This window comes from Mobula hypostoma, chromosome 18 (assembly GCF_963921235.1).
Source record: "Mobula hypostoma chromosome 18, sMobHyp1.1, whole genome shotgun sequence".
NCBI lineage: Eukaryota > Metazoa > Chordata > Chondrichthyes > Myliobatiformes > Myliobatidae > Mobula > Mobula hypostoma.
This window is the reverse complement of record NC_086114.1, coordinates 50,619,397-50,635,598: the sequence shown is the minus strand read 5'-3', so window position 1 is coordinate 50,635,598 and position 16,202 is coordinate 50,619,397. Positions and strand designations below refer to the sequence as shown.

The window sequence follows — 16,202 nt, the reverse complement described above, 5'->3', positions numbered from 1 at the left end:
TCTTTCCCTCCCCCCCCCCTGCATTCCGCAGGGATCGCTCCCTACACAACTCCCTTGTCCATTCGTCCCCCCCATCCCTCCCCACTGATCTCCCTCCTGGCACTTATCCGTGTAAGTGGAACAAGTGCTACACATGCCTTTACACTTCCTCCCTTACCACCATTCAGGGCCCCAAACAGTCCTTCCAGGTGAGGCATCACTTCACCTGTGAGTCGACTGGGGTGATATACTGCGTCCGGTGCTCCCGATGTGGCCTTTTATATATTGGTGAGACCCGACACAGACTGGGAGACCGCTTTGCTGAACATCTACGCTCTGTCCGCCAGAGAAAGCAGGATCTCCCAGTGGCCACACATTTTAATTCCACATCCCATTCCCATTCTGACATGTCTATCCACGGCATCCTCTACTGTAAAGATGAAGCCACACTCAGGTTGGAGGAACAACACCTTATATTCCGTCTGGGTAGCCTCCAACCTGATGGCATGAACATCGACTTCTCTAACTTCCGCTAAGGCCCCACCTCCCCCTCGTACCCCATCTGTTACTCATTTTTATGCACACATTCTTTCTCTCACTCTCCTTTTTCTCCCTCTGTCCCTCTGAATATACCTCTTGCCCATCCTCTGGGTCACCCCCCCTTGTCTTTCTTCCCGGACCTCCTGTCCCATGATCCTCTCGTATCCCCTTTTGCCTATCACCTGTCCAGCTCTCGGCTCTATCCCTCCCCCTCCTGTCTTCTCCTATCATTTTGGATCTCCCCCTCCCCCTCCAACTTTCAAATCCCTTACTCACTCTTCCTTCAGTTAGTCCTGACGAAGAGTCTCGGCCTGAAACGTCGACTGCACCTCTTCCTATAGATGCTGCTTGGCCTGCTGTGTTCACCAGCAACTTTGATGTATGATACTTATTTATTCAGTAAGTTATGGGTCAAAGTACTTGGTGAGTACATTTCTAACTCGTCTGGCTTCAGTCTCGTTGCCATCTGTTCTGAAATTGTTAGGTTGTGTCGGGGGGGGTTGAAATTAACGTAGACAATAAAGTAAACAACACACGCATGAAGCGGTCCGCCATTGTTGTTGTGGTGTTGGAGGTTGCGTTCAAGAAAACAATGAAAAGCCGCGCTGTCGCCACCATCTGTTTCGGCACGTCATGACAGCGGTTTTAAAAAGAGCTGGTTACCCTGTACACACTACACCGGCCATTAGGCATTTTCAGATTTATTCACTCTGGAGAGCGTTTTTGAAAAGCTCCATTTTCGGGGGAGGGAAACACTGTTTCAGTGTGGATGGAGGATCAAAACGAAAAGAAAAAGCTTCGGTTACGGATTAATCCGGTCTAGTGTGGACGTAGACTAAGTTTTACTTCAGTACCGAGGTTTATCTGTGTAGCTTCATCTCTCCGTGTCAAGAAAAGTATTGTCTACCGCTTGCCTTTCTACGCCCTGTGTCAAGATAAGTTCTGCCTGCCTCCTGCTTTCCTCTTCACCCTCCTGCTTGCCGTTCAGCTCCAGCCACTCTCACACCCTCGTCTGCATCCTAACTCAATCTCCGTGCCACTGGGGTCACCCCGTTCTGCGCAACAGGAGGAAGTTCCAAAGGAAAAGAATTGGAAACATAAGGAAATTGAACTCAAGATTATTTTAAAATCAAAGTTCAAAGCATATTTATTATCAAAGGTATGTAGAAACATAAAAACATAGAAAATAGGTGCAGGAGTAGGCCATTCGGCCCTTCGAGCCTGCACCACCATTTATTATGATCATGGCTGATCATCCAACTCAGAACCCTGCACCAGCCTTCCCTCCATACCCTCTGATCCCTCTAGCCACAAAGGCCATCTCTAACTCCCTCTTAAATATAGCCAATGAACTGGCCTCAACTGTTTCCTGTGGCAGAGAAGTCCACAGATTCACCACTCTCTGTGTGAAGAAGTTTTTCCTAATCTCGGTCCTAAAAGGCTTCGCCTTTATCCTCAAACCGTGACCCCTCGTTCTGGACTTCCCCATCATCGGGAACAATCTTCCTGCATCTAGTCTGTCCAATCCCTTTAAGATTTTATACGTTTCAATCAGATCCCCCCTCAATCTTCTAAATTCCAACGAGTACAAACCTAGTTCATCCAGTCTTTCTTTATATGAAAGTCCTGCCATCCCAGGAATCAATCTGGTGAACCTTCTTTGTACTCCCTCTATGGCAAGGATGTCTTTCCTCAGATTAGGGGACCAAAACTGCATACAATACTCCAGGTGTGGTCTCACCAAGGCCTTGTACAACTGCAGTAGTACCTTCCTGCTCCTGTACTTGAATCCTCTTGCTATAAATGCCAGCATACCATTCGCCTTTTTCACCGCCTGCTGTACCTGCATGCCCACTTTCAATGACTGGTGTATAATGACACCCAGGTCTCGTTGCACTTCCCCTTTTCCTAATCGGCCACCATTCAGATAATAATCTGTTTTCCTATTTTTGCCACCAAAGTGGATAACTTCACATTTATCCACATTAACTTGCATCTGCCATGAATTTGTCCACTCACCTAAACTATCCAAGTCACCCTGCATCCTCTTAGCATCCTCCTCACAGCTAACACTGCCGCCCAGCTTCGTGTCATCCGCAAACTTGGAGATGCTGCATTTAATTCCCTCATGCAAGTCATTAATATATATTGTAAACAACTGGGGTCCCAGCACTGAGCCTTGCGGTACCCCACTAGTCACCGCCTGCCATTCTGAAAAGGTCCCGTTTATTCCCACTCTTTGCTTCCTGTCTGCTAACCAATTCTCTATCCACATCAATACCTTACCCCCAATACCGTGTGCTTTAAGTTTGCAGACTAATCTCCTGTGTGGGACCTTGTCAAAAGCCTTTTGAAAATCCATATATACCACATCCACTGGTTCTCCCCTATCCACTCTACTAGTTACATCCTCAAAAAATTCTATGAGATTCGTCAGACATGATTTTCCTTTCACAAATCCATGCTGACTTTGTCCAATGATTTCACCGCTTTCCAAATGTGCTGTTATCACATCTTTGATAACTGACTCCAGCAGTTTCCCCACCACCGACGTTAGGCTAACCGGTCTATAATTCCCCGGTTTCTCTCTCCCTCCTTTTTTAAAAAGTGGGGTTACATTAGCCACCCTCCAATCCTCAGGAACTAGTCCAGAATCTAACGAGTTTTGAAAAATTATCACTAATGCATCCACTATTTCTTGGGCTACTTCCTTAAGCACTCTGGGATGCAGACCATCTGGCCCTGGTGATTTATCTGCCTTTAATCCCTTCAATTTACCTAACACCACTTCCCTACTAACATGTATTTCGCTCAGTTTCTCCATCTCACTGGACCCTCTGTCCCCTACTATTTCTGGAAGATTATTTATGTCCTCCTTAGTGAAGACAGAACCAAAGTAGTTATTCAATTGGTCTGCCATGTCCTTGCTCCCCATAATCAATTCACCTGTTTCTGTCTGTAGGGGACCTACATTTGTCTTTACCAGTCTTTTCCTTTTTATATATCTATAAAAGCTTTTACAGTCAGTTTTTATGTTCCCTACCAGTGTTCTCTCGTAATCTTTTTTCCCCTTCCTAATTAAGCCCTTTGTCCTCCTCTGCTGAACTCTGAATTTCTCCCAGTCCTCAGTCCTCACTTTTTCTGGCTAATTTGTATGCTTCTTCTTTGGAATTGATACTATCCCTAATTTCTCTTGTCAGCCACGGGTGCACTACCTTCTCTGATTTATTCTTTTGCCAAACTGGGATGAACAATTGTTGTAGTTCATCCATGCAATCTTTAAATGCTTGCCATTGCATATCCACCATCAATCCTTTAAGTGTCATTTGCCAGTCTATCTTAGCTAATTCACGTCTCATACCTTCAAAGTTACCCTTCTTTAAGTTCAGAACCTTTGTTTCTGAATTAACTATGTCACTCTCCATCTTAATGAAGAATCTCACCATATTATGGTCACTCTTACCCAAGGGGCCTCTCACGACAAGATTGCTAATTAACCCTTCCTCATTGCTCAAAACCCAGTCTAGAATAGCCTGCTCTCTGGTTGGTTCCTCGACATGTTGGTTCAAAAAACCATCCCGCATACATTCCAAGAAATCCTCTTCCTCAGCACCTTTACCAATTTGGTTCACCCAATCTACATGTAGATTGAAGTCACCCATTATAACTGCTGTTCCTTTATTGCACACATTTCTAATTTCCTGTTTAATGCCATCCCCGACCTCACTACTACTGTTAGGTGGCCTGTACACAACTCCCACCAGCGTTTTCTGCCCCTTAGTATGTATACTATATTCAGCATTGAGATTCGTCTCCTTACAGGCAGCCACAAAACAAAGAAACCTATTAGAAACCATTAAATAAAGACTGTCAAACACCCAATGTGCCGGAAAAAAAACAAATTGTGCAATCAATAAAAGTAAACAAATAATATTCAGAACTGAAGTTCACAAAATGGGTCCACAGCCACAAAGCCAGTCACAGCCGATCCAGGAGCCTGTTAGTTGTAGATCACAACCTCAGTTCAGCACAGAGATGGCCAAGCCTCACGGAACAGCGAGCTGAACATTGGCCCCAACACCCTGGCCTTTTCAATCTGGCCTGGTGCTTAAATCGAGGCCTTATTTGAAAATGCAATCAGCTTGAAAAACCCTCTTGTTTTAGGTTATTTGCCACGACAACCAGATTTAAATCTGATCTTGCCTCCTGCAGTCACTTACTGGATCACTGGTTGTGGTTTACCGAACAGCAGTTATGCAGGCCATTGATTAACCTGGGCAGACCACCTCCCAAGATGAAAGCACCCAGCTTTGGCCTGTCACAAGCCGTTGTTTATCTCACAGCTTCAAGATGGAGATTGTTTGTAGTCATTGATGTCTGAGTGACATAACCACTTATCTCAGTGTTTACACACAAAATATGTTTTGTAGCCTGGGAAAAATACACACGCAGGACAACAAGTGCATTTTAAGGACTTTAATTCCTTTATCTGTTTTTGATGTTTTAATACAGACAAGAGGGTATCAAAATAAAAACAACAAAATGAATTTTAAAAAAACGTAGTTCCTGCTGTTTCAATCTCAGCTTATTTTGGTCCACACTCATGTGTATCGACTAGTTACATATGCAGTATGAAAATAAGTAAAACAAAATATACAAAACCAGTACAGTAGTGGCAATTCTAAAAAAATACAAACAGCATTAGAATCCCTGTACCTTATGCACAGCATCGAAAATATGCATAAATACATCTCATCTTAACTAAGAGATATACTCAATTTGGCACACACGTGCTTATCTTCCAAACACATGTAGGCTAGACCTTGAAACAAGTTCTCTTTGCTCATGCTACGTGATACATTCACATTACTCTGTTACATTCATATTCGGTCATGAAACAACAAAGTACGACAAAAACAAACTTGTACAATATATTCTGTTGTTGTTAAATAACTAGAAAGACTGACCTACAAGGCCGATAAGGAACTTCACACGACCACGCTATCCAGCGCCGATAGCTTACTCACGAAAATCTAAAGCATCCACATGTAAAACACGTCAAATTACCGATATTCTAGATTTACAAACAAGTATAAAGGAATGTACATGGATATTATTAAATATTATTCACCTGTCCTCACCATATGACCAGCACTTGACATTCTCACTAGAATATTGAAACTCTTCTTTCTACTCCACACATGCATAATGACCTCGCTGTTTTCTCTTAAAGGCACAGGCAGATATTTTAGCATTGCCAGGGTGAATACGTAAGTGCCCTTTAACAATAAAAGACGATATTCAATGGTCACCTGGTTACATATGTAGGGAACAGTTGCTCCAAAATGTAATTAATAGAAAGAACTTTGAAGACTTTAGTACATTGTCAGTGGTCTAGAGAAATGGACAGTAAAATGTTAAATGGAAATCAGTACAGAGAAATCTAAGTTTTGTACAGAGAAGTGCGAGGTAATACATTTGTGAGTCGTGAGGCAGTGTGAAGTAATTCATTTGTGGGTACAGGAAAGGGTGTGATAATGCTTTGATGGGTATGGGAAGTTGTGAGGTAGTGCATTTGTGGGTAGTGGTGAAGTGTGGGGTAATGTATTTGTGGGTATGAGGAAGCGTGAGTTAATGCATTTAGATTATGACAACACTCAGTCATCTTTTATTGTCATTTAGAAATGCATACATGCATTAAGAAATGATACAATGTTTCTCCGGAGTGATATCATAGAAAACAAGACAGACCAAAGACTAACACTGACAGAACCACATAATTATAACATATAGTTACAGTAATGCAAAGCAATACCATAATTTGATAAAGAACAGACCATAGGCACAGTAAAAAAAAGTTCTCAAAGTCCCAAGTTAATCAACTCCCGAGTCCCCGATAGCAAGTGGCAAAAGGGAGAAATTCCCTACAAATAAACCTCCAGGCACCATCAACTTGCCGATACCTTGGAAGCAGCAGACTCCAGCTGACCCTGAGTCCATCCGTCCGAAAACTCCGAGCTTCCGAGCAGCCTCTCCGATACAGCCTTCCAAGCACCATCCTCTGCCGAGCGCCTTCGACCTCTCCCCGGCCGCTGAAACACGCAAAGCCGAGGATTTCGAGGCCTTCAGCTCCGGAGATTCCGGTTACCTCACAGTAGCAGCGGTAGCAAAGCAGTCATTTCAGAAACTTTCCAGATGTTCCGCTGTGCTCTCACGTCTGTCTCCATCAAATCAGGATTGTGCACGGTCCCCTACTTGACAAATAACAGATATTCATTACCGAAGTGGCCGCGTGCGCTGTTGTCGCGCCGCCATCTTCTCCCCTCTACCGGGTATGGGGAAGCATGAGGTAATGCATTTGTGGGTACAGGGAAATTTCAGGTGATACATTTGTGAGCAGTGGATTGGTGTGAGGTAATGCATTTATGGGCACTGGGATGTATGAAGCAATAGGGATGTCTGAGGCAATGCATTTTGGAAGACAAGGCAAGACGAGGGAATATACAATTAGTGGCCAAATTCTCATAAGTGTAGAGAACCAGAGGGGTCTAGGACTGCATGCTACCGATTCCGCAAAATTAAGGTAGGGAACTGAATATCTGCCTTTATTGCACTTGGTATAGAACAGAAGAGCAGTAAGGAATGGTATAAAGGTTTTAAGTATTTGTGAGGCTACAATGTGGATAGTTTTAAATTCTGATCATCATACAACACCTCCAAGAGAACCACAACTTTCTTTTGGTTTGGAGGCTAACGTACCTCAATGACTCAGAGGGCTATGTTGACTGGAGTCAGGGCATTATACTTTGGCTCTTGGTAGGGTCACCCATGCCAAACAGGTCAAAGAGTATAGGTCAGACTAATAGTGGTCCATCAGTCCTTCAGGTTTGGTGGTTCAGTTCAGGACTAACAACCCTGACTGGTAAAACAAAATTGTTGAGAAAACAGCAATGGAGGTTCCTTCTACATCTGAGTGTGACGGCATTCTTGAGTCTCCACCCAGGACTTGTGTGACTGATAGGAGTGAAAGCAGAGAGGAAGCTATTGACATGATGAAGGAAGCCCTGAACACCGCCAGAGAGGAGAATGTTCGTGGATGCCCTAAATGCCAGCGGTATAATGGGCAATAAAAAAAACATTCAATAGAAAGGTTGTGTGACATCACAAGATAAGCATGACAATATTTCCACGCCTGGTGACATGACTCTTTAATTGATGTACATAAAACTGAGAGGGCAGCATAGAATGGAAAGGAAAGAACATTCTTTAACAGCGTTCAGTGCAGGAAGTAGTGTTGCTACCATACAGTCGCTGTGATCTGGGATGAATTCTGATCTCTGGTGCCACCTATGTGGAGTTTGCATGGACTTCCTGTGGCTGAGTGGGTTTTCATGAATGCCCCCGTTTCCTCCCAAGCATGTGAGCATTGCTCGGGGTTTTTATTGGCCATTGTGTATTGCCCCAGTGGTTTGTCTAGTGGTAAAATCTGTGGGGGGGGGGTGAGAGACGTTTGATAGATTTTTGATTGGTAAGAGCATCAAAGGGTACAGTGAGAAGGCAGGAGAATGGGATTTAGATTATGAAGACACGCAGTCCTCTTTTATTGTCATTTAGTAATGCATGCATTAAGAAATGATACAATATTTCCTCTGGTGTGATATCACAAAACACAGGACAAACCAAGACTGAAAAAACTAACAAAACCACATAATTATAACATATAGTTACAACAGTGCAACAATACCATAACTTGATGAAGAAGTCCATGAGCACAGTAAAAGTTCAAAGTCTCTCAAATGTCCCACAGACGGGACATTTGTCTCATGCAGATGGGAGGAGGAAGAAAAACGCTCCCTGCCATACCCGACCACGGTCCGACCCTGAGTCATCTGAAAACTTCGAGCTCTGATCAGCTCTCCGACACGGAGTACTGAGCGCCATCTCTATCCGAACGATTCGACCTCCATCTCGGTCGCCAACAGCAGGCAAAGCCGAGGATTTTGAGGCCTCCCCTCCGAAAGATTCCTGACCGCGCAGTAATGACAGCAATGAACGAGCGTTTCAGAAATTTTTTCCAGATGTTCCTCTGTGCTTTCACGTCTGTCTCCATTAAATCAGAATTGTCCACAGCCCCTATTTAACGGATACAATATCATTTTTCACCGGAAGGCTGCGCACACGCGGCGCACTGCTTCCTCTCCTCCCGCTGAATAGAGGTAAGGTAAATCAGCTATGAACAAATGGTGGAGTGGACTCAATGCACTGAATGGAATTTGGAAGAATGCAGACAGATCTCTTTCAAACCTATTGTATATTGAAAGGCCTAGATAGAGTGGACATAGAGAGGATGTTTCCTATAGTGGGGGGAATCTAGGACCGGCCAGCACAGCCTCAGAATAGTACAGAGATAAGGAGGAACTTAGTTAGCCAAAAGGTGGTGAATCTGTGTAATTCATTGCCATTGATGGCTGTGGGTATATTTAAGTGGGAATTAGTAAAGGTCTTTAACATCTGACAGATGATGCTGAGGATGTTCTACGAGTCTGTGGTGGCCAGTGCTATCATGTTTGCTGTTGTGTGCTGGGGCAGCAGGCTGAGGGTAGCAGACACCAACAGAATCAACAAACTCATTCGTAAGGCCAGTGATGTTGTGGGGATGGAACTGGACTCTCTGACGGTGGTGTCTGAAAAGAGGATGCTGTCTAAGTTGCATGCCATCTTGGACAATGTCTCCCACCCACCACATAATGTACTGGGTGGGCACAGGAGTACATTCAGCCAGAGACTCATTCCACCGAGATGCAACACAGGGCATCATAGGAAGTCATTCCTGTCTGTGGCCATCAAACTTTACAACTCCTCCCTTGGAGGGTCAGACACCCTGAGCCAATAGGCTGGTCCTGGACTTATTTCATAATTTACTGGCATAATTTACATATTACTATTTAACTATTTATGGTTCTATTACTATTTATTATTTATGGTGCATCTGTAATGAAAACCAATTTCCCCCGGGATTAATAAAGTATGACTATGACTATGACTATGTGTCAAAGGTTATAGGGAGAAAGCAGGAGAATGGAGTTGGGATAGAAAGGCAGAGCAGACTTGAGGGGCCAAATGGCCTTATTCTGCTCTTTTGTCTTGTAGTCTTAGGGATTCTGTGACTCTGGTATCGGGTGGGGGAGACTACAGATACAGACTGCAGTGAAGTGATTTATGTGGTGCCTGTCAGTTTCATGGTGTTGACAATTAGAGATGGTGTGTAAATAGAATGTTCTTCATTGAAAGCAACAACTCACAGCTAAATGACAATGTTTCTTACAATGACTTATCATGGTGAAACCCCCTTTTCCTTGGGTTGTGGAAGTCTAGTCACACTCCGGTCCCGCCAAATCCATGAGATTGGGACAGCTCTCCCACTCCAAGCCCCGGTTTCTGTGGATGCTGTGTAATTTGCTACCCTGTTACAACTCAGTGCCAAGAAAAAACAGACAGCACACTGCAAATGAATAAAGGAATTACATTTAGGAATGTTAACTAAGAGGGTAGTAGTAAAAAAACAAAAACGGCCCATTCTAATTAAATAGTTAAATGTGCACAAGTTGGAGCTCAACTCTACCAAAAGTCATACTCATGGATCCTCAGTCGACCCCTTCACCTTGCTCCATTGAATCACGGTTCCCTACCAGGTCGGATCCTGTGACCTGTTCTCGCCAACATCTTCCCTCTTCATCTCCTGCTGAACAAAGACCCTAACTTACACCAGTGTCAGGCACACAAGGAAAAACCCACTCCCCTGACTGGGCGGCTCACATTCCAAAGCACCCGTTATCTCTAGCCATAGCCCAAATAGTGCTTCCACAGAAAGACCATTACGTTAGCAGTGAAACCTTTACCAGGACATTATACATTGTGGTGCAAAGGATTCCAAAGGATATCCATACAGTTGTATGCACAACCCTCCTTCCCATTTGATATGAAAATAAACATTTAAAAACCTTCAACTATTTATGTGTGAAATTATATAGTGGATTAAATACAATATTCACTTGTTAATTCCCGGCCCAGCGAGTTGTTGGTGGGTTTCTGAGTCGGAGTTCCTTGCGGGCAGGAGAAATGAGGTCCAATGACCCCTGGGCTCATGAATCAGCGAGACTGGAGTTTGAGGCCTAGTGTTCGGTGATCAGTGGGTCATTAGGGTCAATACCAAGTTCGGAGGCTGGAACTGGAAATCTGCAAGCAAGTCCCAGGAGCCGCGAGACTGCATATCTCTGTGAGTCCACTGGGGAATTGAAGGCCAAGCTGCTGGAGGCTGGGAGGCAAAGAAAACGGCCTACCCTGGGGTTAGAGGACTGGGAGGGGGTGTGGATGGCAGGGAGGAATGGGCCTTGCTTAGCTGTTGTTGATTTCTTGATTGACGTGCTCTGTTTTGTTGTGCTCTGTGTTGTTCTGCCGGGCATTGTGGGTATGCTACCGTATGCTGGTGCCGGAAGGTGTGGTGACACTTGCAGGCTGACCCAGCACTCCTTTGGGTGTGCTGGTTGTTAAAGCAAACAACCCACTCACTGTATGTCCTGCTGAAAGGTTTCAGTCCGAAATGCCGACTGTACTCTTTTCCACAGATGCCGCCTGGCCTGCTGAACTCCTCCAGTATTTTGTGTGTGTTGCTTGGATTTCCAGCATCTACAGATTTCTCTTGTTTGTGCTTGAATCTCAAGACTTCAGCAGCAAAGACTGACAAATTCAAAGTTCAAAGTACATTTATTATCAAATTACACAAATGTCACCATATTCTACTCTGAGATTCGTAACTTACTTATTGAGATACAACATGGAACCGGACCCTCCAGCCCAATGAGCCATGTTGCCCAGCAACCCACCTATTTAACCCTAGCCTAATCATAGGACAACTGACAATGACCAATTTATCTACTCACTGGTTTGTCTTTGGACTGTGGGAGGAAACTGGAGCACTTGGAGGAAACCAGTTAACCCTCCAGGAAGATGCACTTCTTTTCATAGGCTAAACATCACCCACATGGTTTCCAGATCTTCTTTAGCTCAATCGTTCCTGTATTAACAGCAGTAATATATGCCTGATCCATGAGCCAGTATTCCTCGGAGGACCAGAGGTGGAGAGAGCCAGTAACTTTAAATTCCTGGGTGTCACTAACTCAGAGGAGCGGTCCTGGACCCATCATATAAATATAATTGCAAAGAAAGCACAGCAGTGTCTCTACTTCCTCAGAAGTCTGTGGATTTTCAGCACGTCATCAAAAACCTTGGCAAACTTCTATAGATGTGTGGTAGAAAAAATGCATTACAGCCTGATATGGGAACACCAAGGTCTTTGAGCAGAAAATCCTACAAAAGGTTGTGGATTTGGCCCAGTACCTCATGGGTAAAGCCCTCCCGACCACTGAGTGCATCTACGTGAAACGTTGCCCTAGAAAAGTAGCATCCATCGTCAAAGATCCTCACCACCCAGGCCATGCCCTTTTCTCGCTGCTGCCATCAGGTAGAAGGTACAGGTGCCTCAGGACTCGCACCACCAGGTTCAAGAACAGTTACTACCCCTCAACCATCAGACTCTTGAACAAAAGGGAATAACTACACTCATTCTATCTTTGGTGTTCCCACAACTGATGGTCTCACTTGTTATGTCAAGCTCTTGTTATTTATTGCTATTTATTCATATCTGCATTTGCATAGTTTGTCGCTCATTGATCCTGTTTACAGTTACTGTTCTATAGAGTTGCAAAGTATGCCTGCAGGGAAAAAAAATGTCAGAGTTGCATGTGGTGACGTTTATGTACTATAGGAATAAATTTTACTTTGAACTTTGAGTAGAACTCTGATTATCGGTTATTGAATTTTCCGAGAAGCTCAGTGATTCAGCAACTGACTCACTGGTGCTGATTTCCCAACTCCCTGGAAACTTACTGGGGTTGTAGTTCCCATGAAACTCACCCGATCCTATACCTCCTCCCTGATGGTAGTGACAAGAAGAGGGCTTGTCCTGGATGGGGAGGGTCTTCAGAGCCAAATAAATTCCCAGTGTGTTGGGTTAACAGAATTTGATTGTGCATGCACCTGACTAGATCTCTCAATAAGGGTATAGGAGACTCTCTTAACTGTGGTATAAGCTGGCGAAAACCATCTTATAACACACCATGTTCTGCTCTCTACTCTCACATCAGAGTTCAGTCAAGGTCCAAAGGAAAACAGGTGGGAGACAGGCAGATATGACTGGAAGCCACAGATTTGTGCCTACCAGGCCAGGAGAAAGCATGGGAGTGTGGCTTCCCCAAAGGAACCACAATAATTTTCACACCTGGTTCTGTCAATGCCTGATGCAAGTTTTTTCTGGTAATTAAATTCTTTTCATCCACCCATTTCTAGGCAATGGATGTCCACTGGATATTTGCCAGCAGTCATTATCCATCCTAAACCCTTTAACACCTAATCCTTGAATGAAGAACCAAGTCAAACACATTGCTGGGTCTGGAGACACACAGAGCCCAGGGATTGACAGCAGGCATCACCAATCCCCACCTCAGAGGTGAACCAAATAAGATTTTACAACTATCTGGGAGTTTCAGTGCTGAGCTCATTTTGTTAAAAGAAATACAGGTATTTAAAATTTAATTATTTGGAAATAAATTCCAGCTGTCATGGTGGGATTTGAACTTCTGTTCACGGAGTCAATGGTCCAGGAGATTGACTATTGCTTTATTAAATTAGCAGCCGCTCTACCATAAGTGGTTCCACCACACTCAAGGTGGGCAATAATCGGGGTTCTGTCTCCGTCACAAGCACGTCTGTAAACGTTGCACTGGTTGACTCTGTGCTGGCACTCTCACACACTCGATCACTCAATCCCTCCTCCTTCCACTGATCGGAAGGCAGGGTGGACATGAACTGCGTCACAATTCCAGCTGAATCAGAGTATATAAAGATCAACGTTCGCAGTCAAATTAAGATGGGGTATTCCACTTTCTTGTTCTGGCTTCAGCCTCCTTTCCTTCCAGTCCTAGTGAAGGACCTCAGCTCAAAAATTCAATTGTTTATTTTTAATTTTATTTTATTATTTGGAGCTGCAACACTGTAACAGGCCCTCGCTAGCCCATACACCCATGTGACCAGTTAACCTGCCCTTGCTAGCCTATACACCCGTGTGACCAGTTAACCTGCCCTCGCTAGCCCATACACCCGTGTGACCAGTTAACCTGCCCTCGCTAGCCCATACACCCGTGTGACCAGTTAACCTGCCCTCGCTAGCCCATACACCCGTGTGACCAGTTAACCTGCCCTCGCTAGCCCATACACCCGTGTGACCAGTTAACCTGCCCTCGCTAGCCCATACACCCGTGTGACCAGTTAACCTGCCCTCGCTAGCCCATACACCCGTGTGACCAGTTAACCTGCCCTCGCTAGCCCATACACCAGTGTGACCAGTTAACCTGCCCTCGCTAGCCCATACACCCATGCGACCAGTTAACCTGCCCTCGCTAGCCCATACACCCATGCGACCAGTTAACCTGCCCTCGCTAGCCCATACACCCATGCGACCAGTTAACTTGCCCTCGCTAGCCCATACACCCATGTGACCAGTTAACCTGCCCTCGCTAGCCCATACACCCATGTGACCAGTTAACCTGCCCTCGCTAGCCCAAACACCCATGTGACCAGTTAACCTGCCCTCGCTAGCCCATACACCCATGCGACCAGTTAACTTGCCCTCGCTAGCCCATACACCCATGTGACCAGTTAACCTGCCCTCGCTAGCCCATACCCCCATGTGACCAGTTAATCTTCCCTCGTTAGCCCATACACCCATGTGACCAGTTAACCTGCCCTCACTAGCCCATACACCCATGTCACCAGTTAACCTGCCCTCATTAGCCCATACACCCATGTGACCAGTTAACCTGCCCTCGCAAGCCCATACACCCGTGTGACCAGTTAACCTGCCCTCGCAAGCCCATACACCCGTGTGACCAGTTAACCTGCCCTCACTAGCCCACACACCCGTGTGACCAGTTAACTTGCCCTCACTAGCCCATACACCCATGTGACCAGTTAACTTGCCCTCACTAGCCCATACACCCGTGTGACCAGTTAACCTGCCCTCACTAGCCCACACACCCATGTGAGCAGTTAACTTGCCCTCACTAGCCCATACACCCGTGTGACCAGTTAACCTGCCCTCGCTAGCCCATACACCCATGTGACCAGTTAACCTGCCCTCGCTAGCCCATACACCCGTGTGACCAGTTAACCTGCCCTCGCTAGCCCATACACCCGTGTGACCAGTTAACCTGCCCTCACTAGCCCATACACCCGTGTGACCAGTTAACCTGCCCTCACTAGCCCACACACCCGTGTGACCAGTTAACTTGCCCTCACTAGCCCATACACCCATGTGACCAGTTAACTTGCCCTCACTAGCCCATACACCCGTGTGACCAGTTAACCTGCCCTCACTAGCCCACACACCCATGTGACCAGTTAACTTGCCCTCACTAGCCCATACACCCGTGTGACCAGTTAACCTGCCCTCGCTAGCCCATACACCCATGTGACCAGTTAACCTGCCCTCGCTAGCCCATACACCCGTGTGACCAGTTAACCTACCCTCGCTAGCCCATACACCCGTGTGACCAGTTAACCTGCCCTCACTAGCCCATACACCCATGTCACCAGTTAACCTGCCCTCATTAGCCCATACACCCATGTGACCAGTTAACCTGCCCTCGCAAGCCCATACACCCGTGTGACCAGTTAACCTGCCCTCGCAAGCCCATACACCCGTGTGACCAGTTAACCTGCCCTCACTAGCCCACACACCCGTGTGACCAGTTAACTTGCCCTCACTAGCCCATACACCCATGTGACCAGTTAACTTGCCCTCACTAGCCCATACACCCGTGTGACCAGTTAACCTGCCCTCACTAGCCCACACACCCATGTGACCAGTTAACTTGCCCTCACTAGCCCATACACCCGTGTGACCAGTTAACCTGCCCTCGCTAGCCCATACACCCATGTGACCAGTTAACCTGCCCTCGCTAGCCCATACACCCATGTGACCAGTTAACCTGCCCTCGCTAGCCCATACACCCATGTGACCAGTTAACCTGCTAACTCATACATCTTTGTGTCATGGTGTTCTCTCAGAGGACTGGACCTAGGCCCAGAGGAACGACAGGTTTTCTCTGTCGCAGATGTTACTGGCACCAACTCAACCCAGGCCTGGAGGAATGGCAGGATCCCCAGGAGGAAGCGGAAATAAGAAGTTAGACATAGGAATGCTGACAGAGCCTCAGAGGAGCAATTGAATGACACCGGGAGACAATTAATTCTCTCCAGCACAATGACTCTGCTAAACGAGAGTCCTCTTTAAATAATCATAGAATGTGGGAATCACGTGCCAGTCAGAATTAACTTGACCAGATTAAACTGAAAGCACAAGGGTTTAATGATTAGTAAATGCAGGTAATCAAGAACCCTGGAAGCTCAACACACTATGGCAGGCCGTAGAGGCCGCAGGGCTCATGACACTTAGGAATGTGGGAGGGAACCAGAGCACCTGGAGGAAATCCGTGCAGTCACGGGGAGTACATACAGTCTCCTCATAGAGAGGTTGCTGGCACTGTAATGGCATTTCATTAACAACT

At 45.8% G+C, this 16,202-nt stretch overlaps 1 long non-coding RNA gene across 2 annotated transcripts in view; it reads left to right on the top strand.

Moving 5' to 3' along the window:
* The window catches only part of LOC134358218 (uncharacterized), a 116,528-nt gene that overhangs the window by 34,394 nt on the left and 65,932 nt on the right, over window positions 1–16,202 (top strand). The window contains exon 2 of one of the 2 annotated variants that reach the window (XR_010020833.1): window positions 12,925–13,084. This is a non-coding gene — a long non-coding RNA (uncharacterized LOC134358218). Of the gene's footprint in view, window positions 1–12,924; window positions 13,156–16,202 lie in introns of both variants that reach the window. The other variant, XR_010020832.1, reaches the window with a different exon arrangement.